The sequence below is a fragment of the Callospermophilus lateralis genome, chromosome 7 (genome assembly GCF_048772815.1).
Source record: "Callospermophilus lateralis isolate mCalLat2 chromosome 7, mCalLat2.hap1, whole genome shotgun sequence".
Lineage (NCBI taxonomy): Eukaryota > Metazoa > Chordata > Mammalia > Rodentia > Sciuridae > Callospermophilus > Callospermophilus lateralis.
Window position 1 is genome coordinate 38,651,785 of NC_135311.1, and position 26,836 is coordinate 38,678,620.

Genomic DNA, 26,836 nt, shown 5'->3' on the forward strand with positions numbered 1-26,836 from the left:
ACCGGCTAAGTCAGTCACAGCTCCTTTTCTAAGTGACCTACTCTAACTCATTATAATACTAAATTCTCTGTCCTAAATGAAGTGCATCTTCCATTTAATTGGTTTGGTACTGGGAATAGAAGCCAGGGGTGCTTTACCACTGAGCTATATTTTGTGGTACATATATCTCAGAAGAAAGGAAAGAGAATATGATGCCATCTGTAACATTGTGAGCCCTCCAGAAATCAGTTTTGAACATTCGCACTATTTTTAGTATAGAAATAGAATGCTCAAACAGGAATGTGTATTACCTAATATGAAGACAAAGGCTAGTATGTAAAAGGAAACTAACCAGAGTAGATAAGGGATAACGCCCTACACTAATGCTCAGCCTTTGGATAAGAGTCCACTAAGGCTGGATGCACACAAATAAACACTCCTTTCTATTGAATACTCTGGTGTCTCTTTGTCTCTGTGTGAGAATCCCATGCAGCATTTTATTTGATGTGAAAACTAAGGTATCATATCATTCTCATTGCTATATATTTAAAATGACCAGTTTGCCTAGAAGTATTTACATCCTTTGAGAAGTGAAAAGAACATCTGAAAAAATATTTTCATAACTCTTAAATAGTAGTCTACAAAAACTGACATAAAAGCCAACTCAAGTTTTAAGCTACTTCTTTTTAGAAACATTAGATATTCTGCACTACTTAAAAATAACTTATCAAAACTGATTTGTGCCCATATTTGCTCTCTTCTAAAATAGTTTTTAAACTAGTCTAACATGAGAGGTTTTCTATGCCAATAATTTACATGGCTTCTATATAAAGCTCAACAGGCATAAAGATGTAGCTCTGTGCTAGAGAGCTTGCCCAGCAGGTATTGACTTTGAAATTTAACCATCAACACTGAAAAATAAGAAAAGGGAGAAGGAAGGAAGGAAGTAAGGAAGGAAGAAAGGAAGGAAGGAAGGAAGGATGGAAGGAAGGAAGGAAGGAAGGAGGAAGGAAGAAAGGAAGAAAAATGATAGAGGACAAGAAGGGATGGAAAAATGAGTCATTAAAACAAAAGGACAAGTGGTACAAATATAAATATTTGATGTACTAGCTCTTTAAAATGTTTTCAGATCTTCAGAACTTTACTGACATCAAACTGGGTGATATTATGACTATACAGAATGGCACATAATAAGTTCTGCCTTGGCCTCACCTAAACCAAACCAACGGGTGAGTGACATGGAGAGGACTCCTCTCTGGCTTGATTGGGACAGGCTTGAACCTGTGCTGCTTAAGGATTCACAGCATAGTGAAGGAGCCAAGACTTCTCTGAAAGGCAGTGTGAGTCTTCTAGGCCCCTGGGAGCCCATGAATGGGGCTTCCCATGCCCATGCCCACAGCCCCCCCCACACTGGTTTACAATGGTCTGCTCTGTTGCCTGGTACAGTTTTGTTCCTGACCAAAGCCCTGAGTGTCCACAGCCTGTTTTGGCATGGCTGATCATGGTGTGGTTGTAGAGGGAATAGCCAAAGTAGCCTTAGTGTGATGGAGGAGCAACAGCTGCCCCTCAGCCCTACTTGGGTGTGGTCCTGAAAGAAGTAAGCAGGGTTGTGGTGTGCCTTGTCTAAAGACATGGAAACACACCCTAGTCCTTATGGCTGTACATGGGAATTAGTGATATGTACAACTACTGGTTTTTTCGTTGTTCTCTTGTTTTTATGGAGAAGATAACAATCTGTGAGAAGCAGGTGTCACATTAGAAGAGAAAAAAAGCTTTCTCGAAATCTTCCTGGACTAATTGAAGAAAAATGTGAACTACTTGAAAAAGTTAGTCTTGATGGAAAACAGTATGAAGGCTTAGAGTCATCTTTAAAGAATGCCATCTTGGAGAAAGAATCAATAAAACCAGAAAATTTGGAGACAGTATATGAAAACCTGCATAGGTCCATATATAAAATTGAGGATGAAATATTCTGTCTAGAAAAAGAGCTAAAAGAAGAGAAAACTAAACATTTTCAACAGAATGAATTGATGATGGATATATTAAAAAGAATTAAGTCCCTAGAAGATGAATCAAAATCCCTCAAATCTCAAGATAAAGCAACCTTGAGAATATTTAAAATGATAAAGAAGAGCAGTAATAATAGCAATAAAAGAGGCTTTCAATGAAAATTCTGAACTTCAAAAAAGTCAGAAACAGCTTTTTCAAAAAGTTGAGTTATGGAAAGAAAAAGCCAAGAAACAGAAAATGACATTTGGACACTATAAAGTACATGAAGAAGAAGTTATAAGAGATAAAAAATATCAAATTAAGTCTCTGACAGAACACTTGCTGCAGATTAATGATTGGGCTCCTGTGCTTGCAAAATTCCTAACAGATAATGGTAACTTGAAGTTGGAAATAGAGAATGAATCAAAAATTTGTGCTCACTTAGAAGATCAGCCAAAAGGGCCTTTGAAGAAACTGGTTTATGTTGCAAAGTTAAAGGTCTCTTTTAAAACTTTAGAAAGAGAAAGAAATCAAATTTTTACTTTATTATCTGAAGTAATTGAAACAAAGGAAGATGTTATACAATATATTAAACGTCTTTAGACAGAACAAGCATCTTTGCAAGCAGAAAATACACAGTTTAAAATTGAGAAAAAGAACCTTCAGCAGAAATTTAAAGTCATCATGGAACTATATCAAAATGTAATGGAACTCCAAAGAAAATTAACAGAAGGGGAAAATTACCAGGTAGAGCAAGAAGAGAAAGTTTCCAAAGTGGAAGAAAAGATCAGCTATACAACTAAACCACTGGAGACCTATAGAAAGTGAGCCAATAATCTTGAAGAAGATTTTTTATCAGGGGTGTGTTATGTACTATGAGAAAAAAGCACATGATAATGAGTTGGCAGCTCAGAGTGCTGAAAGATACCTCAATGGTTTAAGGAAACAAAATGCTCACAACAGAAAAAAATTGATTGAAATGGAGTTCAAAATTAAACTTGCAGAAAAAGATCCTTCTGCACTTGATATTTCAAATACAGCATTTGGCAGACAGCATTCCCCAAATAGTCCTTCACCATTTGGTTGACCTTCATGTGAAATGAGACCTTCTTATATGGAAAAAAAAAGAGTCCATTCATACTCTCATTTTTGGTGCCAGTGGGAGAAGAAAGAGGCTCAAGGTGCCCAGAGAATTCTCTGAACCATCCGACTAGCAATGGAAGAAGAGGATTAAACTCTGATAGGTTAACTGATCCTCAGAGAGCATCAACTGACACTGGGCCCCTGGCATCTCCATGTCAACAGGTCCATAAGATAATGATCCCTCCACCAGGACAACCATATTATTATCCCCAGCTTCCTCTATAAAGTCAAGATGGATGTTATTCTTATTATGATAGACTATTTGGAGCAGCAGAATTCAAGTTCCACTATGCTGACTTTGGATAAAATAAATGGGTCTATGTTTTTAGATGTTGAATGCAGTAGAAATGATACCAAGTATTATCTTGGTGATTCCAATATGCCTGATTCATCTCTCCTTGCTGAAAATGAAACAACGGCCTCTGGCTTTGCTTTCTCACCTATTGCTCCAATCAGAGGTCCATTGTTTCCAGTGGATCCAAGGAGTCAGTTCATGAGAAGGGGACCCTTTTTTCCTCCACCTCCTCCAGGAAACATGTATGGAGCATCTTGAGAATATTTTTACCAGGCCCACCACCCCCTCCATTCCCAATGGGACCTCAGTGTTTTTCTCATTATCTCCACCCCAAGAGCTGGATTTCTCCCCCCCCCCCAACCTCTGCATTCTGAAAGTAGAAGTGAATTCTCTTCAGGCATGATTCTACCTTTAAATTAACCTGCTACTGAACATGCAGAAGCACAACAAGAAACCTGACAATATTTTGTATCTGCCTTCAAAAGTAATTTATCTCTCATTTTTAATTTAAGTAACTGCTTTTATTTAAGTGATTAAACTTTTTCTCCAATTGAAGCTTAATGAAAATATAAATTTTATGATAATATTTTGTAAATAAGGATGGTTTAAATATGAATCTTATGAGTAAATTATTTCCATTTTATCTTATTCTAGAAAGTGTAACATTTAATTTAATTAATGTACTATTATATAAGCAATAAATGGATATATATATATATATATATATATATATATATATATATATATATATAAAATCTTGCAGTTGGAGATATTTTAAACTCCAACAAAGGCTGTCCCTTTATACAAAGAAACATATTTACTGTGATTGTAGCAAATGTGAAAGTAACTTTATGCTTAAAAATATTTTAATTGATTTAAATTCTTCTTTGGCACTGATTATAAATATTATATATATATATATATATATTATATATATATATATTATATATATATAATATATATATATAATCTTGCAGTTGGAGATATTTTAAACTCCAACAAAGGCTGTCCCTTTATACAAAGAAACATATTTACTGTGATTGTAGAAAATGTGAAAGTAACCTTATGTTTAAAAACTATTTTAATTGATTTAAATTCTTCTTTGGCATTGATTATAAAAATCAGCTACCTTTTCCAGTAAAAAAAAATAACTAGAGTATATTAAGAGTAAATCAGAAAACATAACTATACATGTCATGGAAATAAGAGTTTTCAAATACAAAAAAAATCAGTTCTCAGAAAACTTTTAAAATTGGAAACCAAAATTTGCGTTCACTCTGTCCCTGTTTTCCCTTATATCTTCTTTATTTTATACCCATTTTGCTGTGGTTCAGTGATATGGGGAGTTTTCTAGTTTTTGTTTTGTTTTCAGGGAGACATTTCTAAAATAAAAATTAATTATTAGGACACTGAAATGAAGAAACAAGGACATAACTCCAAATTTTGTTATTGTTAGATTCACAGTCATAAAATGACTCTACTAAACTACCATAAATGTTTGAAGTTTTTAATCTCAATTTCTATAACATTGCAAATAAGTAAAAATTTACAAAACTGCACCCGACCAGAGACAACCCTTCAAACGATGTTTCCCTGATAGAGACCAAGAAAGAACACTTATTAAAAATTCCCTAATTAAGAATTTAATTTAATTTAAGTAGTTAAAGCATTTTTTCAAGTGTTAAATATGCTTTTCAGTTTTTATTTGTAGGGTCTACATTTAAGTCTAAAATAAATGCGGTAATATAATTTTCTTCTTAAATATAAGAAGCAGCTTTATCACAATTTATGGCCAGTGAAGATTTTCAATGATACTTGAGCCCACAATTAAATTAAAGTTGGGCATTGAAAAAGAAACTCTACAAGTTCAATAAATCTAATCTATTTTCCCTCAAGAGTAACACTAGTGGTTAAATCAATCCTATAATTTTTACTTTCCAGGATAAAACATTATTTGCTCTAAATGAGTGGAAGACAAGTCTACATTCATGGTCTGTATAAAATGGACTGATGATCCCCCACTTATCTTAATCCAGAACTACTTCTGCCCTAAGTACTATAAGAGAGTAGTTGCTTGTATATTTCAAGTTTGACATCCAGAAACTGGAAGTAAGGTAATTTCAGGTTGAAATTAGAGCTGAAATGCCTAAATACCATGATACAGTCCTATAAAAAGTTATAGCTTCAGAAGAAAAACCTGATAGGCTCTTCTAAATATTACACCATTTATTGAATCAGCTTCCAACTTTCTTTACAGCTCTGAAAATCACAGTTAAATAAAACAATCTGAAAAATCGGCAATTCATAGGAAAATAAGGAATAATTAAGTCCAAAAATGAAGTCATATACACAGTACATATTTATATGCACTTTAACTAAATTATTGGGCTGTTATTGTAAAAATCAAAATTCTCACAAGTAAAGAATAGTCCTGCTCTGATATTTGAGCTGTCATAATTAAAGGAATAGTCTTTTTTACATGACTTATGTGGAGAAATATAGCATCAATGAATGAAACTAATAGGTATATGACTGTTTTATTTATAAACGTTTTTAGTTGTTGATTGACATTTACTTTATGTATTTATTTATATGTAGTGCAGAGAATTGAACACAGTGATTCACACATGCCAGGTAGGAGCTCTACTACTGAGCCAAACTCCAGCCCATGATTATGTCTTAATAACCACTATCAATAATCTAAAAAGGAAATAAGTATATTTCTATTATCAAAGAAATGGAAGCCAAAAATATATAACAACAATAATTAGATATGAATTATTTTCTAATGTTCTACTCATTACAGGGATTCTTTTATTCTGTTGTGGTTTTATCAAAGGTCTGAAATATTTCCTAGAACTTGGCCAGCATCTAATCTTCTACAATAGAGAAAATGGGTAAGTTAGAATTCATTTTATGAATTAAACTTATATACTCAGGGGTATCAATATTCCTCAAATGTGCAATGGACCCGAGAGTACTGATATTGAGTAGAAGGATTGTGTTTAAAAAAAAATGAGGGCTGGGCATGTGACTCAATGATAGAGTGATCACTTAGAAGCTACAAGGTCCTGGTTTTGATTCTCAGCACCACATACAGATAAATAAAGGTATTGTGTCTGTCTATAACTAAAAAAATATATATTTTAAAAAATTGTTAACATGGCAAATTTCATTTTATGTGTATTTTAACCACAATAAAACATTTAAAATGGAAAACAAACATCTGAGGTGTGTCAGTGAGGGAGCTGTGAGTTCTCACTTAGGTGGGCTGTAAGTGAGGATGGCAAGTGGCATGATTTCAATAAGTGTTTTAGGTGGTCCCACATCCTGGGATATCCAGTTCAGTGAGGTGTCCACTTGAGGATACATTTAGGTAGGTATTGGAATGCTGTTCATAAATCCTTGCCTGAAATTTTGGATAAATGAGTCATTATGCCATTAGCTATATTAATATTGGGTAAGAAGACAACTTCCAACTTTTATTTATTTATTTTTTCAACATACAACTTTATGAAGGTCAAAAATATGTCTAATGTGGCATCCTATTCTTAGAGTGATTTAAAGTGACAGATTCCTAGAAAAAAGAAATGACAACTTCCTTTGGGACATGTAAACCTCTATTCAAAATATGAATATGCTTTATGTACCCATAGGAAAGTTTTGTGATATAGCATGATGCACATTTTCCTGAGTCCCCTCTCTTCCATTAGCCCATGCCTCTAAAGACAGCACATCCTGGAGGATGCAGGGCCTGCTCCCTGATAGCTGTGAGCTTTCTCCTGAGCAACTCTGGTGAGGTGGCTCTCTGGTGAGGTCCAGAGGAAGGCAGGAATGGAGAAGTCTAGGAAGAGCAATGGCATGGCATGATAAGGAATATTCTGGAAGATGTTGCCTTCTGTCTGGAGGAGCTGCTGGAGAAACAGGAGTTAAAAGATATTGTGGCCCCAGGGAACTTGCAGTATGAACCATGGTAAACATGCTGTGAAACCTGGCTGCTCCTAGGAACATTTCAGTAAGCCTGCCTCTCACTGTTCCTGGAGAGGTGAGTAGAAGTCTGCACATGGGACAAATTGCCAAGTGTTCCTTCTTTCATCAAAGATAAAATTAGGGCCTTCAGCAACTTAGTGGGACCCTGTCTTTTTGTGACTATTTTCTTTGAGTTGGCCTATATTTTCAAGGTTTACTCATGTTGTAGCATGTTATCAGTACTCCATTTCTTTCTATTGCAGAACAACATTCCATTAGAGGGATATGCTGTATTAATCAATTTTGTTAGTTGACTGAGTCACTTGTACCTTTTGGCTACTTGAACACTATACAAATGTTTGTGTGCATGTCTAACTTTGTTTTCCACACATAGGAGTGGGATTGCTGGGTGTCCTCCAAACCCTCCTCAAACTCCTGTCAGGGAGGATAGCAAATAGATTCTCACACATTCTCCCTGCTCACAGGCTGATGGGTAGTCACTAGCTCCATGACTATTGGCTCACAGAAGTACATTTTTGGTCTGTCTATTTTTCTTAATAATAATCTAGACCTAATGTGAGGATAGAATATCCTTGTCATACAATAATGATGATTTTTTTCCCTGCAGTACTGAGGATTCCAGGGCCTCTCACATACTAGGCAAGTACCACCAACCTATATCCCCAGCCTCCTTCAAATATCATTGTGAGACAGGGTTTTCCTACATTCCATAGTTTGGACTCAAATTTGTAATACTCCTGCCTCAACTTCCTGAGTCACAGAAATTACACGTATGTTCTACCATGGCTGGCATGATGATCCAAATTTATTATGAAATTTCAGTAAAAGTCTGGCAGGTTTTTGACCTTTGTATACTTTACTAAGCATGGAGAAGTGAATGTGATCTATAGTCATCATAAAACTATTAGCAACATAGCCACAATGCAGATATAGGGGGCAACTGGGAAGTCATATCAGTTAAGCTTTGTTTTAACACTGCTATGCGGTTATTCACTTAGCCTTCAGCATCACAGATGCCTTTAGGTTAGACACAAAGATCTGAGAGTCAGTCAAACATTTCAAAGTCTTGAATACATTCCAAATGGAAAATGGAAAAAAAAATATTTTGGGGAGGTCAGTTAAAATTATAAGCCTCACTACTACCCAAATTTAAACTCTAGTTAGGTGAGTGTTTCCTTCCAATAATATTAGGTAGTGAATTAATTCACTATACATCTCTACCCTTCAATCCTGTTTCTCCTTTTTATCAAATTTCCTGCTGCTTGGTAATAATGATAAGAAAGTTATAATTACTATTATAATTTTTAAATTTCAGCCTATTTTCAGAGTTACTAAAAATCATATTTTTTTCTTTCAGTGTTATCTGCATTAGAGTAATTATTTCAAGAAGTCAGTATATATCTCCCTATGATAATGTGGCAGACCACAAACTCAGTTGCATTTAATCTGTGAAACAGTATTCAATCTGAGAGCATTTAGTTTTATAAGCAAGCTAATACAGTGTTGTTGCTCTTTATGTGATCAGATATTACCAAGATCATAGTTTTTTGAATGATAACTCAATGATTATGCTTTCATGGTGACATAATGAAGTGTTATGCAGGGTGTCATTTCAGGAGTTTATTCACTGAGCAGGGAGGAAGAAGAGAGTTGAGGCTCCACCAATCACCGTGAACTAAAATTTGCTGAACATTAAAACCCAATAAACTTTGTTATTATGTGACTTCCAGACTGGAGGCTGATAATCTCTTCTCCACATTGAAGTCATCATTTTCACCCTGCCTGCCTCTCAGGTGGTTTGGGAGGTGCCATCAAAGGAAGGAAGAGCATGAACAGCTCTTCTCCCTGGAGATCACATATTGGATAAAGGAGATAAAATGAATTAAGAAGATGAGAAGTACCTGAATGAACTGACAAGTCAGTGACAGTGACAATGAGAATAAACTCATGCAGTCAAATGTTCCCATAAGAAGATGAACAGGGCCCACACTGAAGAGAATGAAAGGCATCCCAGTGGACCTGGTTTAAAAGGATCCCATGGTGCCCTAGCAACACACTATGCTGTCAATGCTCCCTGGGAGCCACTGCCCATTTCACCTGGGGCAGGTGAAAAGTGGTTGGCGGAGGTTGAAAGACGTGTGAGAGGAAGGCAGGAGGTGAATGGGCTTAATGGGACTTCACATCCCCCTCTCCTCCCTCCATGGGGCCTCCTTCACTTTCTTCTCAGAGGCCCAATCATAACTGGAGTAACAAGCAGCTCAATGCAAATTGCTGGTGAGAGCAGCAGTAGCATTTGGGTACCCCACAAGAACCTAGACTCCTGGATGTTACACACAGACACAGCTCAGATCTTCTGCCCTGTGTATCCTCAGCAGCCAGTGAGGGGGAAGCGTACAGACCCAATATTGTCTGATTGTGGACTCAGCTCAGGTCAGCAGCATCCTAGGAACATCAGAAGCTGTCAGCACCATGGGGTGCTGGATATCAGACTTACCTGGAAAGAAATGTGCAATGACCAATGACAGCCTGCCAGAGCCAAGAGGCTTACTAAAAATCACTTTCCCCCAGTGACCTAGTGTTGAGAAGAAGGCACAAGCCCAGAGAAGAAAAGGGATTCCCGGGGCTGGGGATGTGGCTCAAGCGGTAGCGTGCCCGTCTGGCATGCGCGCGGCCCGGGTTCGATCCTCAGCACCACATACAAGCAAAGATGTTGTGTCTGCCGAAAACTAAGAAATAAAATATTAAAATTCTCTCTCTCTCTCTCTCTCTCTCTCTCTCTCTCTCTCTCTCTCTCTCTCCTCACTCTTTCTTTAAAAAAAAAAGAAAAGAAAAGGGATTCCCTCTAGACACATGGTGAACACATAGTTTAGGCCTGGAATCACCCTTCTGCTCCTTGCTCAGATGGAGCTTATTTCCTGGAAGACTCCTTGGGTGACACCTGCTGGCCAGAAACACTGTAGGTGGTAAAAATCCAGATAGGCATTTCCAGGGGGTTTTGGAACACTAACAGCTCCAGAATGACCTCCAAGATCACATGGTGTGCCCTCTTCTCTTGCTGAGCGCATCCCCAGCTGCTTTCCTCCCTACTGCCCTGCTACCTCACCAGTCACCTTACCACACCTCTGCAATCAGGAGTGTGCATATCACAGACTTTAGGCCAAATGGGATTTCCACTGGTATTTTCAGGCCTTCCAGCTCAGATTTTCTTCTTAAAATCACCCGAAAGAAACACTAAATGATGGCAACAGAAATGATATAAAATTTCTAATTTTTGTCCTTCAAAAAAGTTATTGTTGGAGCACATTAATATCGGGTTATTTAGGGGTTGTCAATGTCTCTTTTTCAATGACAGTGATAGAACTGAGCAGTTGCCACAAAGGGCATAAGGCCCTCAAAACTGCAATATTTACTCTCTGGCTTTTGATAATAAAGAATTGAACACCTGTTCTCTGGGAAGCTTGAGTTTGTCCCATATCATGAACTTCGAAAAAGCTGCCCTCTGCCTGGAACACTGGTCCTCTAATGGACACATGACCTGTCCCTTACTTCCCATTGTCACCTCCTCATAGGCTCTATCTCTATTTACCTCCCTGCACTTCTATGTATGCTCATAGATTATTTAACCCCTTTTCTCACTTGGACTCACCCAGCTGCCTTTGACTTCCAAAATTTGAAGTAGTCCTACTACCATCTCAGTTCCTTGAGGGCAGGAATATTATAATTCCTCAGGATTCTGGATCCAGAAACTAATGATGACCTTACAAAGAACAAGTGGTCGGTGAATAATTGTTGACTGAATAACTGATGTCACATATAAACAAGTTACAGGTCTAGAAGCCAGGAGCAAAAGACAAATTCAACCTGCACAAAGGAAACCATACTACACTGTGGTGGTGAAACACACGTATGAAGGGAAGAAGTGCTGTCATAAATTCCTCTGAGACAGTGGGGTGTGAGATGTCAGCACGAATGGCCACAGAACATAGGATACAGTATCTCCACCCTGAACCCTGCTCACAGGCATCTCCACCAGGAAATATTGTGAGATGTTCCAAAGGCACCTGGGAGGTAGAAGTTCACATGTATGAAATCTGGCCAATCAGAAGAGATCATCCTGCAGGATACACTGATTGTCTATTGTCTGTGATCATTCAGACTGTATAGGGCAGGACTCAAGGTGAAACCACCAGGGAGGGTTGCAGAGGGAGTTAGTATTTATCCTGTCACTACAAAGTCATAGCCATCAAAAATATGACACCAAATCAGAAGTCCACAAGCAGGTCAGGAGAGATCATTCCTGCTGTCCTCATCAGCAACCAGGTGGAGCTTTGACTAAGGCCATCTGCCACTGAACTTCTTACTTTCTTAGATCATTCTTTCCACATTCTTTGCCTGCTCTGCCATAACAATTTGTACTCATTTTTCTGTCATTAATCATCCAAAGATTCCTGAGAGTTTCCACCAGCTGTGTAAATGGAGAACTCTGGAAAATTAATTACCACAAATAAACTGGAATGGTGGATTCAACAATTGTCAACAATAAAAACAATCAACATGAACTAGACCTGGATTTAGTAAAGCAAACCAGAGGTGTCAACTATATCATCCACAGTAGTAATGACTGTATTAGCATTAATGTGGAGACAGTGGTTATATAATCCCATCAGTTCTGAAGGATGGTAGATATACAGTTGATTAGGTAAAAAGAAAACGTTTTAGGAAGTTAGGAAAAAGTCTTCAATTTCAAAAACTGATCAGAGAATTCAGAAGAGATGCAGCATATTCTCTCTCTATGAAATGAGGGGGAAAATAGAAACATCAAGGTATTGGGAAAGAGAGAAAGAGCAACATAATTTGGCCCTTAGTAAAAGAATAGACAATGAGAAACAAGAGGAAAAAAAAGGACACTGGTACAAAATGAAACCAAAATATATAATCCAAAACCCATACACTTACTAGAGAATGCTAGGAAACAATAGGTACATTTAAAAATGCTAAAAATTAGTGAAGCAATAAATGTATTTATATATGTCCCTGAACCAATCAGCATATCCAGAATTCACATGAGAATGCACACACATTCCTGCAACTAATTTTTTAGTGAGAAAAAATATTAGTGGAAAATAAATATAAATGAAAATTTAGAAAACTTCACAGCTTAGTTTAGAATGAAGAAACTATGTTCACCGAGGTGGTCAAAATAGTTGATTGGATTCAGTGGTCACTTTCTCTTCCCTAGTGTCTTTCTTTCCATTTCTTATTGAGTTAAGTACTGTCAGAGCAAGGGGTAGGAGGTGTTAACACCATTCTGTCTTTGTGTTGCTCTCTGAGTTGCCAGTTGTAATGGCTTGAGATTGAGGTGTTTGATATAAGACTCAGCTTCCCTTTTTACCAGTATGAGGTGGGAGGAGTTATGAAGTACTGTCAGTGGTATTTTCTCCATTCACCCCAGTTTGATTCACTGGTACACAGTGTGGTACTCAGTTTGGGTATACTCAGGGTACAACTTCTGCAGCACTCAGTGAAAAGAGTTCCAGCAGGTGGAGCTTACGTCTAATCAGACCTGAAGGGTTTTGTTAGGTGGTGAAATTTGGGATAGATTAGATCAACTAGGACCTTGGGTACACAGTAGCCCATCTCTGATATGGGTCTGGTCCTCAGGAGACTCCCTAGAAAACCACCTGTGGGGCAGAGGGGCCAATCCTCTACTGACTGCTGCCCATGAGCACAGCATTTATGGGTTTAGCCCCTGAGATGTTCACCCTGACAGCTCACACTCCCAGCCCACTTCAACTGATTACATGAGCCACCAGACACAAAGGACATATTAGTGAGCTCCCCTTTGCCCTTCTTACTTCAATCACACAGGGTGAAGTCCACTCTGTGCTTATTTCATTCAATCAGCCACACCTTTGTCACTCTATAGGTGTTGGCCAAGATATTGCAGCTGTTTCCCTCATATATCCTATCCTAAGACCCCCAGTCACCAGGGCAGTGATCTCACCCAGAGATGGATCGTGCTTCACTTCCCAGAGGCCATCAGAGATACAGAACTTACTTTTCAAACTCCAACACACACTGAAGTCTCTGTATCAGCTAAGATCAGGCAACATTTTTACCATTTCAGGTGTTTCTGAACCCAAACTCTGTTTCCCCCCACTGTTTGTTTTTGGTGAATTAGCACCAGAGGCACTCATAAGGCATCCAAGCCATCACTGATGTAGTCACTCATTTTAGTTTATTGTACCAAAATTTCCGAGTCCTTAAGCCACTCTGAATGTCTAATAAGAAATGTTAATGAAATCCCTCCTTCACATACCATACAGAGAAACACATCACAGCCTAGAATACAGCTTGCTTTCATTCCACCATCTTCCATCTCTTAGTCTGTACTCCATCTATGTTATTTATATAAGGTGAGCATTGACATGGGTCCTGAGCCACCAAGCTGTGTACTCAGACCCATGGTCCTTGCAGAGAAATTGCAGCCTAGCAGAATGAAGAAACAGTGGTAGAATGGCAGCCTCAGGTGGGTTGGACATAATTCATGAGTGTGGGCATGAGGCATAGTGGGCCATCCCTGCAGGAGAGCCAAGGCACACTGAGCTGTCATCCCAGCAACAACCAACACCAACTGGCTGAGGTGCAGATTACTGCTTTAGGCCAGGCTGCAGCAACAGAATATCAGCACATCCTGTCCCACCCACTGAGCCTATGAGGTTCACTACCTCAACTTCTTGTCAAGAGAAGAGGCCAAGAGAAAATGGAAGTAAGAAAAACGTAAATGGGATTTAGTGCTAAGCCATAGCATTAGTATGTGTCTTCATTCTAATTACCGTAAGTTTGGATCAGCAGAATTGGTATTTTATTCAAAGCCTAAATGGCATTAGTACAGAATAATAGCATTAACCCAAGTGCTGTACACTCCCCTACACTAGCACAGGGTGACAGAAACCTCTCACTGGTTCCCCTCTCACAAATGGAGAGTAGTGTTCCTGTTTTTATTCTTCAATAAATCCTATTCTTACCCTCACTCATCCTTGCCTGCGGATTTCTTTGTTCAATTCAGAAGAGAAGAATGCAGAAATCAGTAGAAATGGACAGTGTGCTGCTGGGGTCTGCTGCAACACGGGAGGGCATGGCCCACCATTAAAAAGTGCAACACTTCTCAGCTTAGACTCCTGCAGCTTATGCAGACTCCACCTGCCAGCAGAAGTGTGAATATTTCAATTTCACTGTCACAGAAATAGAAAGCTGATTAAGTCAGAAAATAAGAATGTAACTTGAAGAAAAAAGAACACCCACATCTCACACTCTGTCAAACCTCCCTCTCATCCTCAAGATTTCTGTACGAGCTCAAGTTCTATGAGAGTGAGTCCATCAGATAAATTCCATTGAGTAGTTAATCATTTGGGGACCAGATGAATATCACAGGCTAACCATGTATGAGGTGTACTGGCAAATGGCTGCTGGCAATGCTCTTCAGTACTGAGTCTGTCAGGCAGAAGGAGGCAACAAACCAAGGAACTGGAGGAACAAGAAAAGGATCATAATCTGCAGAAGTCAGGGGGAGGGAATTTCGAGTCTACAGTTTCTTTATATGTATTTTGAAATGACACTTCAGAGGAGTGGTGCCATAAATATTCACGAAAGAGCATGGTTCAGTGTCCACACAAGTACAAGTTCAGTGGTGTCCATAGATAGTTTCACACCCAAGATAATACTGTGGCAGGAAAAGATCCACTGTTTTTAGTGGATTTTATTACAACCACATCAAAACCCAAGAAGGAAGTCTCCACAGCTGTCATGGACCTGTGAGCATGGCATCTGATTTGGACCTTGCATCTTATTGGGCATGAAATACTGCTTTTTTGCCTATCCACTTAGCAAGGATTCAGACAAAGTGTTCAAGTCCAAATGGTTTGAATGCAATGAGACCTGCCCTATTCTTTACTATTCTTTGATCAATATTTATATATGGCACCACTACTCTGGCTTATTAGGGAACCATAAAATAGACACAGAATTGATGCAGCAATTCCACCTCTGGTGAATCACAAAAAAAATATTCAGAGGTACTGACAAAGGCAGCTGATGTACTAAGTGTTCACTGTGGCTTTATTACAATGACTTCCAACTGAAAACTATTTAGATTAGAACTTAAGGCCACCACCAGTCACTCATGGGCACTGAGCACTTGACATGTAGCTAGTGTGACATAGAAGGGCAATTTTTAATGTGCTTTAATTTAAACCTACACAGGTGCATGTGTCCATTGGCCACCACATAGAAGTACATCTCTGAAAGACAAGTGCCTTCTCTTTTTCTTTGCCAAGGTCCTCAAATTTCCTGCACAGCTGGTATCCAGTGCTGACTCCGACCAGCAGAGTCAAACAAAAGAAAAACAAGGACCCGGCGGAACTGTGACAGGTTTTACTGAAGGCGCAACAAGAGGAACCCAGTACCAAGAAAGTGCGTAGTATAAATAGGACATAGGAGCCAATCACAGAGAAGGTCACATCTCAACCTTGTGGACACATAATAGGGAAGACAGAAAGCATTTACTGGGCCCGAGCTCTTGTGGTTTCTACCGGCCAATGGGGTGGACTTCCTGGTACAGGCACAAACTTGTTTACGCCAAAGGCAGCTGATTTGGCCCAAAACCAAGCCCCATCTTTCCTTGGGTAGGGGACATCCCTCGGCCACAGGAACTGTCCCCAACATCCAGGACCTATCTCATGGCCAAAGAAGACTGCCACTGCATGGAGCTCCTATGGAGCATTTCTGTACCATAGAGGTTATACAAGCAACACCCTCTGCTGGCACACTGCAATCTACATAAAAAGAGGATCAGTTTGTTTTTTCTTAGTTACCTCAGCTTCCAGCTGAGGACCTAATTCAAGGTTGATTCTCATTGCAGTTTTGTGAACTGAAGAGAAAAAGAATAAAATCAGGCATTAACCAGGGGAATTAAAATTGAGCCCTCCAGTACTGTGGAACTCCATCCTTTGGCCTGAAACTCATCAAAGACATTTCTACCTTATCAAAATCCAAGCTAGTAGCACAGCCTTACTGTTACAGATAGTTCAAGGGTGCCTGATCCAATTTGCCAAGTGGTGCCCATGGGACTTAAAAGTTCCAGCTCATCAGTTCACAAACCCTCAAACATCAGGTATCAGAATCATAGTTTCACTGTACCACAAACTTTAAAATGAACCAAATGATAACTCTCACCATCACCAACATTGAAGTCCTTGAAAGCCAGCTTGAAACCTGAATCATCCAGCAGGATTTTGCCATTTAGTGTGAACATCATGTTGTGTTCATTCGTGTCAATCATGCAACCCACAACGTCACCTGCCTGCCAGGAGTATCCATAGTGTTCATTGTCCTGGTGCCACTGATGGGCCTACAGGGACAGAAGAGTCCTTGTCACAGTTTGCCAATAAACAGAGTGCACCCACCACTCCCTGGAATGACTCCAGATGGCCCCTTCTGTGAACACAGAATCAGATGAGCTGCAGCCTCACAAGCAGCCCTCAGCAAGGTCCTGACCCAGGTGGAGATGTCCAGGAATCCAGAGTCTCTGATGTTCACATGGTATGTTGTTGAATATTAACAAAAACACAGTTGCTAGTTCATGCTTTTTGGACCTGTAGTATTTTAAAAAAACTAACTCCACATATTTTCTCTTTTATCTCTATCTATCTATCTATCTATCTATCTATCTATCTATCTATCTATCATCTATCTACTTATCTCCATTTATGTGTTGGTGGCTTTTTGTCTCCATGCAATGACTACTTTCCTGAATATGGGTAGTTTTTCTATAATCCGACAAATACAAACAGTTATGACCTGGACATCAAGAAGCTGGGAACTTATCATGGAAAATGACATTCTAGATTTCATCCATTTCAAAATAAGATTTCATTCCTTGGAAGCAATGACAATGATAGTTACCAAAATGAAAATCTAGAAAGAAAGAAAAAAAAATTGAATTGAACTTAAAAATAATCTTTTCTTCCAAACCTAATAAATTCTTAAGATATCTACTAAAATAACAAGATAAAAATTGAATACAGATATCAACCTTATGTATATAAAAGAAAAACTATTTTGAATTTTAAAACCACAAATGTATTCCATTGATTTCTAGGTACACAAACACACTAATTATTTTGTCAGATCTTTAAAATTTTGCTCAGAATCACCTTCACCGTGGATTAACACAAAATAGGATACAATCACCAAAGTAAATCAGTGATATAATTCTCAAATAACATATTGAACTTCTTAAAATTTTTACTAAAATTATCAAAAAGCATGGAAATTTAGAGGCAATGTAGCTAGCTCTGATGACCTTTTCATATTACCTCACACTCTCCCCAAAGTAAGAGCCTTTTTTTTTGTCCAGAGCTGAAGGGGTAATTTGACTCCCCAGGGACAGTTCCTGCTGTTACTTACAGCTAATCTTCAGCACAAATAAAACAAAGACTGACTTTTTTTATACTTTACTTTGAAATTTAAATAATTTTGCTTTTTGCCAAAAAGGAGGGTGGGGGTGAAATTTCCCATCTGAATCAAACAAGATTTAGGAAATGAGGTTTCAGAACAAAATTGGCCACCTGTCCTGATTTTGAGATTAGAAACACTGTCCCACAAGAGACATCACACAGATGAAATACACAAATGTTAACTTTTTCATGATTATTTACTATAATTTTTTTTTACATTAAAAGCAGTTTCCCTCCAAGTGGAAAGAAATACAAATTCATAAAAAAAGTGTTAAAAAGAATGAAAAGTCCATAATTTTGTTAATCCAAAGTGACTATTTTTATCCTATTGTGCCATAAGCATATATATATATATATATATATAATAAAGTTTAAAATATTTTATGTGCATAAAATGATATTTAAACATTTATTATTCATAAAATAATCATGAGATCAGTTTCCACTCAGCTTAAGGAATAAAAATTACTAATAATGTTGAAAATGAGAACTGTGATTATAAATAAACCCACATTCAACTTTCATGAGGCCAATATTTTTTTAACAAGGTAACACATGCATAAAGTTTAATGAATAACTGGCAAAATTATAATATTGGTCTCATCCACAAAGGCAATGGAATATTTTAATATATTTCAGTAAATAAAAAACAACATTTGTTAGCATACAAATTACTTGAACAGATTCAATAAAATATTACTAAGAAACATGTACAGAAATCCTGCTTGAGAAGATATTTTTCAATATTTCAATCAGAGAATAAAATAGAACTAAAAATAAGCAAAATGACCATATGAAGTTGTGAGGAATAAGAAAAAACCCAGAGTCTTCCATCCAGTATCTTCAGATAGAAGTTTTTGCAGTCACTGTAAATGGTAGGCATTGCCCTACCACTGATGTACATCCCCAGTCTCTCGTATAGTTGCTTTGTGTTGGCATCACCATAGCTGCCATACAATCAGAAACAGAGTACTGACACTGAAAACACAGTTTTTCACTATACAAAAATCAGACTTTATATCAATTTAACCTGTAGGAGGAAGTCAGAGAATATTTTCCAGAATGACTGCCTAAATTGGCTGCCTGACAGACACATTAGAGTTTGTGGAAAAATTCCAACTGAGGGATATTTCATGTGGAACTGGTACAAAAATGTATACAAAACTTCACCTGTGAGAACAGGGAAACCAAGCTTTTTTTTTTTCTTTTTAAAGTGTAGATGAACAAAATATCTTTATTTATTTTTATACGGTGCTGAGGATTGAACCAGTGCCTCACATGTACAAGGCAAGTGTTCTCCCACTGAGTGACAAACCCAGCCCCAAACCAACTGGTTTTGAGGATGGTTATGATTGGTAAGACTACCATAAGAATAATGTGCTAGTAACAAGTGTTTGTATTTAAATCTATTTTTGAGCTGTCATATATAAAATTTTTAATGGGGTACCTTGAGAGTTCCATATACATCCACAGTGCCATAAATTTGAAGTTGAGTAGTCATAGTTATGAACCCAGTCTAATTCCATCTTAAGATTGGGAGCCATCTCATCACAAAGTCATGAAAAGTTAATTTAAGTTTTACTATAAATTACTGTGATTTCTAAACTTGTTTAGAATTCCTGCCTGTGCCTTATACTCACCCATGCTGGTTTTCCCTGACCAGATAGCAAGCCTCTCTAAAACCTTAGTGGCACCTCATAAATCCTGGCTTCCTCTGACCAGATAACAAACCTCTCTGAAACATCAGCAGTTTCTCATAAATTCTGCTGTATGTATCTAAATTTATTTCCTACCTTTAAATATTAAGACATGTAGATCATTAACTTACTACCTATTTTTCTATTATGCTTATAAAAATCCTGTTATCTGTAAGTTCTCAAGACACTCCCCTCTGCATCTTTTTGTGCTATAAAACCTTGTTCCTGGTCAGCTGGGGTGGTGAGCTCTAGTCTGTTTGGGGGAGATAGCTGCTGATCAGCTCTTTTTTGTAAACACAATGCAAGCTTGCTTTAATTTGATATAAAAATGGATTTGGTGGTCTTTTCTTTGTGTTGGTGTTCAACACTACAAGGAATTTTTTTAGGCATACTAGGTTCTGGGAAACATATCTAAGCCACATGTCAAGTTTCTAAAATTTAAATAGCATTATACTGTGCCCACCATTAGCATTTTGTTTTTCTCAAGACAATGTATTTGAGATTGGTTCTGCAGCCTCAGTTAGCTATAATGAATTTATTTTAACAAATATTACAATATATACTTCCCAAAATTAGTTTTATATTCTCAAGTAAGAAGACATTTAAGTTCTTTCCAATTTCCTGCCACTACAATCTATGATACAATGAATTGTCTTTTCAGGTTTGTTTTGTATGCAAAACCTCTCTAAGGCTCATTGCTCAGTAAGAAATAACTGGGTCCTCTCCAGCTTTATGATATCAGGCTACATTGGTCCTCAGAGTAGTTATACTAATTAATAGTCCCACAAATTTACTCAGTTTTTGCCAACATGGTGGGAGAAAAATAGCTTTTCATTGTGATTTTATCAAACATTGCCTTTTTTTTTCCCAAGGTGTTTTAATTTAATTTTATTTTTTTTATTGGTTATTCAAAACATTACAAAGATTTCAGAATCACATCGGTTATACATCCACATTTTTGCTTGGAAATGGAAGGAGACCCTCATTGTTATACAAAATTACATATAAGAGTTTGTGAGGGGAATGGGAAAAAAATAAGGAGAGAAATGAATTACAGTAGATGGGGTAGAGAGAGAAGATGGGAGGGGAGGGGAGGGGGGATAGTAGAGGATAGGAAAGGTAGCAGAATACAGCAGTTACTATTACATTATTGCCTTGATATTAGTAAGTCTGAGTGTCTTTCATGTTTATTAGCTGTGAATTATCTGTACCCTCTGCTAATTATTATATCAGAACATCTAATTAATTTTAGGAGTCTTGGTGTTGCTCTTCAAATCTTTTCACTTAGTTGATCATCTCCTTCATGTACATAAGTTTTTCAATATAGTCAATTTTATTAGGTGTTCTGTTTCCTCAACAGTATCTATGGACCAATTAATCACAAGCATAGGGTTTTACACAGAAGGAAGCCAGGGTGAAAAATAGGCAAATAAGTGTCACCACATGACAAGAATGATTGAAAAGATAGAGCAAGGCAAAGGAAATGACCACACATTGCACAGGATATGGAGAAAAGGCCTCACCAAGAATAATTCTTTGAATTAATGTTTTAAATGAAGTGAAGATGAGTGTTTCTTCTGCTTTCAAAAAATTCTTCCTCACTTCACAGTCATAAAGATAGCCTATGACGTTGTCTTCAAAAACTTCTGTCTTATTCAATTGAATCTCCTTCTGCAAATGTCTGTGTATGGTTCAAGGGAGAAATATAGTAGTTTTCTCAAATTGAAATCAATGATCTGAGATCCACAGACTCAGTAGTTCACCATCTTCTGACTTACCTGCAAGAGCACCTTAAGTGTATAACAAATTTCCACATGTGCACGTATGTAGTTTGTGACTGCCTTTGTATGGTGTCTCAACTTTATATCCCCTGGTGAGACGTATTTTTCTATCCTCAACACTATATTTTGTGTATGCCTACATTGACATTTATACCTAATATTCAACATTATTAGCAACTAGGGAAATGCAAATAAAAATCATTCATTTTCCTACTGAAGAATATTGCACCCACCCCTAATAGCCTGCCTTTATTTATTTATTTATTTTTGCTATTGCAAATAATATCTATAAGGCAATACTCCCATGTCTGTTGGCACATCCTTTCTCTAGGGCATCTCTCCAAGTGTGGAGCTGGTTGCTGAGAAGGTGTTTGGAAGTACAACTTAGTGTGATGATGTCAAAATTCTTTAAAATGGTTCTGAAACTTCAACATTTCTGGTTACGCTGACCTGTATCCATGTTGATGCCAGTTACTATCAATTCACTAACTGTTGCAAATGGAGTTAAAATTAAGTGGTGTGTCATGGTGAATTAAGAAATAATACAGACTGCAGATGAGAGGAGTTTTTATTTAATACCAAAGGGAGATGATTGGGCTCCTCTAGAAGATATATTGCAAGCACTGTCTTAAATTTAGAAATCAGAACTCAGTTATTATATGGACATATATTAACCCACTTGATTCAACAGAAAAGAAAGTCAGACTTTTTATGACAAAAGATAATTATTTTAACTATTTATTTTGAAAGTGAAAGCCAGCTTTTACCAACTAGGTTACATGGGAGAAAAATCCACTAAAAAACAAGGTAAATTGTACCTCAAGATTTTAGTGAAACACAAACATACACATAACACACACTACACACACACACACACACACACACACAGAAGAGTATAAAAATTAATTATGTTATACTTGTAAAATAACATAAAATTAATAATTCCATTTTTGTATTCAGGTGAAAGAGAAACAGGAATACTTATTTGTTTTGTTTGGGTATTTATTTTTTTAATATTTTTAGCACTAATTATGACTTTTTCATATACATTTCAAAAACCTTAAAGAATATAAATGTCTCTAATAAGAGGATAATGAATTCTTTTGTGAGTTAGGTGGCTTCTAAATATTTTGTTCTTAAAAAAATTCAACAAAGACTTGATTGAGTTGTAACCAGAAAAATGATTAAATAGGAGTTTTTGTGATAAACAGTAGCAATTTTGGGGTCACTGAATAGAATAAGCTTTTTAATAACAAAAATTGTGTACGTGAACAAACACTGCAACTGATCTTGCCATTTGACTCAAAGGCAAAGACTGCTGAACAAAAGAACATCACCCAAAGTCATGATCTAGATTGGGAAAAGTGAACTGGAAATACAGTTCAGAGAAAAATGGACAATGAAAAATTCTCAGTTATCAATGTTTTCATATGGTTTTTAAGTAGAATTGATGGCAGATAGCTCATCTGTTACCATTAGATACATTAGAAACTGCGCAGAAAGGATTGCTTCAAAACATAAATGTATGAAACATACCATAAAATTACATCTTTGAGACTGTCCACACATTTGGAAAACACGTCTAGAACCTAAGAATGTGCAAGGTCCTGACACAGCTTCCATCAGCTCTCTTTGGCAGCACTGAGCTTAGTGTGTGCAGTCAGCTGGGGTAGGCCCTGGTGGGTAAGGTTGCATTTTCACAAGGTACAACATTTCCACTTGGCTTTCATTTTATCTGGGGAAGCCCCTGGCCTGGGGATACAACAGAGATAGTCGGGAGATATTTTGTTTTCATGTCCATGATATTATTTACCACATTCCCACACCTGTTACTGAGAAGAGTAATTTTCACCAGTAGTACAGAATTAAAGTCATAGAGACAAACTTACACATCTGCAGATATCTGTCTGATCCTTGACAATGGCAACAAAACATACACTGGAGAAAAGACAGAATTTTTAAACAAATGATTATCCAAATGTAGAAGAATAAAACAAGACCCTTATATCTCACCCTGCAAAAAAATCAACATAGAATCAATCAAAGCCCTAAGAATTAGACCAGAAATTATGCAACTCCTAAAAGAAAACATAGGGTAAACACTACAATTTTTAGGCACAATGACTTTCTCAATAGAACCTCTAAAGCTCAAGAAATAATAGAGTTAATAAATGTCATAAAACTAAAAAGCTTTTGCACACTAAGTGAAAAAAAATAAAGAAAGTGAAGAGAAAAACCAAAGAAAAAATCTTCTAGCTACCCTAGCAGATTGCTGACAGAAGATTAATATCTAGAATATATAAAGAACTTAAAAAACTTAACACCAAATATCAACAAATTAATAAATGGGCAAATGGATTAAAGAGGCATTTCTCAAAAGAAGAAACAAAAATGACCAAAAAACGATAAAAAAGTTCAATGTTATTAGCAACTAAGGAAATGCAGGTCAACTACACTGAAGATGGAGAATGAGAGGGATGATGGGAGATAGAATAGGGGTCATGATCTGAAATTAAATTCCATGCATGTGTCAGTTCATCAGGATGAATCCAACTACTATGTACAACCATAAAGTTATTATAAAAAAGGAAAAAGTAAAACCAAAAAATTCCATCAAGATTTTATTGCACACCAGTCAGAATGGTCGTCATCAAGAAAACAAATAATAATAAATAGTAGATCGGATATAGAGTAAAATAAACACATTTACACTGTTGGTGTAATTGCAAAATAGTACAAGTATAGAAATCTGTATGGAGCACTCCTCAAAAGACTTGGCATGGAACCACCATATGAACCTGCTATAAAACTCTTCAGTAAGGATGGTAGAATTAAATTCATCTTCCTACAGCAATACTTGCATACCTATGTTTATATCAGCACAGTTCTCAATAACCAAGCTATGGAGCCAGCCTAGGTGTCCATCAATGAATGAATGGATAAAGAAAATGTGGTTTTTATACAGGATTATTATTTCTTTTTTGGCACCAGGAATTGAACTCAGGGGCACTTAATGCCGAGCAAAATTCCCAGCCCTTTATTGTTATATTTTACTAGAGGCAGGGTCTTGCAGAGTTCCTTAGAGCCTGGCTAAGTTGCTGAGACTGGGTTTGAATGTGTGATTCTCCTGACTCAGCCTCCCAAGTTGCTGGGACTACAGGCATGCACCACCTTGCTCAGCTACATACATAATTTTAATAATTTTAATATACATTTTTCTTTATGTGGCCATAAACAAAAAGGAAATAATGTAATTTGCATTAAAATGGATGGAACTGGAGACCATCACTTTACGTGAACTAAGTCAATCTCCGAAGGTCAATGGTCATGAGTTTTCTCTGATACACAGAAGCTAAAGAGAAAAAAAAAAAAAAAGAAAAGAAAGGTGGGAGTGGATCTTATGAAAATCAAAGTGAGGTCTACAAAGGAAAGAGACCATGGGATTGGAAGTGTGAAATTAGTGGGGAGTGCTGGGGAGTGATATTTGCTATATGATATTGTTATATTGTGTGCATGTATAAATACATAACAACAAATTCCATTATTATGTACAAATATGATGTACCAATAAAAATCTGAGAAAAATAATATGGGTCCTGGAAGTAGTGGCTTAAATATTTAAGAATAAATGAGAAAATAATAACATCACAAAATAGCTACCATTCATCATATATCTGCTCATTTAGTATCTAACACTTTCCTATAAAGCAATTAACTTCAAGGATTGTTAGCAGTGAGGATGCAGAGGTTTACTAGGCTAAGCATTGCTACAGGTACGGGTCACAGAACTTCAGGCAGAGCCACTTAGCATGTGTCTGCTCGGCTTTCTCATCTTCAAACAGAAATAAAAAAAATACTTTATAATTATTCCTCAAACAAGTTTTCTTTATAAAAATAAATAAAATTATAAACAATTGATAAGAAACGGAAAGTCACGTAATGTCATAAATTCAGATATAAGTGCTCTCACACTCACAAACACTAGGAATAAGACTCTTTTTATAAAACACTCTCAAACACACACTGAGCTTTGCTGTTCCTCTCAGCAACCTGAGAGTCTACTCTCCACCACAGACATGAAGAAGCACCTGTGATTCAGCTCATTATGAATTTTTGAATCTGCAATGGGTGACCAAATACAAGCAAGGCACCCAGTTCTCCCTCAATCTGCAAAGGCCACACCAACTGCACCCTGCAGATGGATACAACCTGTCACTCAACTTATTTCTTGGAGGGCTTCATATTTTCCACCTTTTCTTTAGTGTATTCATCCAATATACTCACATGACATCATAGTACCAACAAAGTCCTGTAAAACAAAAGCAAACATGTGCTACAGGTGTCTTCCCTGTGTCCAGACAACCAAACCTAATGGCTATGAAGGGGATAGTGACCCAACCTCGAAGCACAGCATAAGTCAGTTGTTCTAAATCAAAACAAAACATTTTTATTTTCAATTTTTTTTACTTTTTAATAAAATAAATATATATATATTTTTACTTTTGAATAAAGTAAATATTGAAATGGCACAAAAAGGAATAACTGGAAGTTTAAGTCTCCCATCAGGTCCTTATTTTAAGTGGCTTTTCTTTCTCCAGATGCACCAACTGCTGCTAGTTCTTGTATATTATTGAGCCCCAAATGCAAAGAAAAGACTACCAACTCCATTTTTAAATCAAACTAAAGCAAGCTTCTGTTGGTGTACACAAAGAGAGCTGATCAGTGGCTGTCTCTTCCAACATGGGCTAGAAATCAGCACCACAGTTTCAGAAAAGAGGTTTTATAGCACAAAAAAGTTGCAATGGGGGTATGTCTTGAGAATTTAAAGCTACCAGGATTTTGACAACTATAATACAAAAGCAGATATTAGGTTAGTGATCTATATGGCTCAACATTTCAAGTTAGGAAATAAATTCAGATCCTAACATCAGAATGTATGAGGCACCATTATGTTTTCAGAGAGGGTTAATACCTGGTCAGGAAAAGCCAGACATGGGTGAGTTTAAGGCATGGGCAGGCATTCCAAGTAAGTTTAATACATCAAAAAATGGCCAGACCAAATACAAAACCTAGTATTTACAGAAAACAGAAATGTACTTTTTATAACTTTTGACGAGATGGCTCCTGATCTTAAGAGGGAATTATGCTGGGTTTATCAACAACTGCCTGGGGTCTGCACATACTAAAGAAAAATGTGTGTGTGTGTGTGTGTGTGTGTGTGTGTGTGTGCATATGTGTGCCATTGGTGGTGTATCTGCCTTTCCCACAAATGAGTGTGTACAAGAGGTATTTCTCTATAACTTCCTCTTTTTATTTAATAATACACCTTACTATTACTATCCTTTCACAAAAAGCTGGTTTGTTTTTTAAACCTCCCTGGAGTATTCCATAAGGTGAAAATGACAAAATGTTTCTTTTCTCCTTTGTAAAAAATTTTTATTAAAA

At 37.0% G+C, this 26,836-nt stretch overlaps 1 pseudogene; it reads left to right on the top strand.

Moving 5' to 3' along the window:
* Window positions 1–3,865, top strand: part of LOC143404205 (cTAGE family member 15-like) — a 106,486-nt pseudogene extending 102,621 nt beyond the window's left edge.
* The last annotated feature ends 22,971 nt before the right edge of the window (window positions 3,866–26,836 follow it).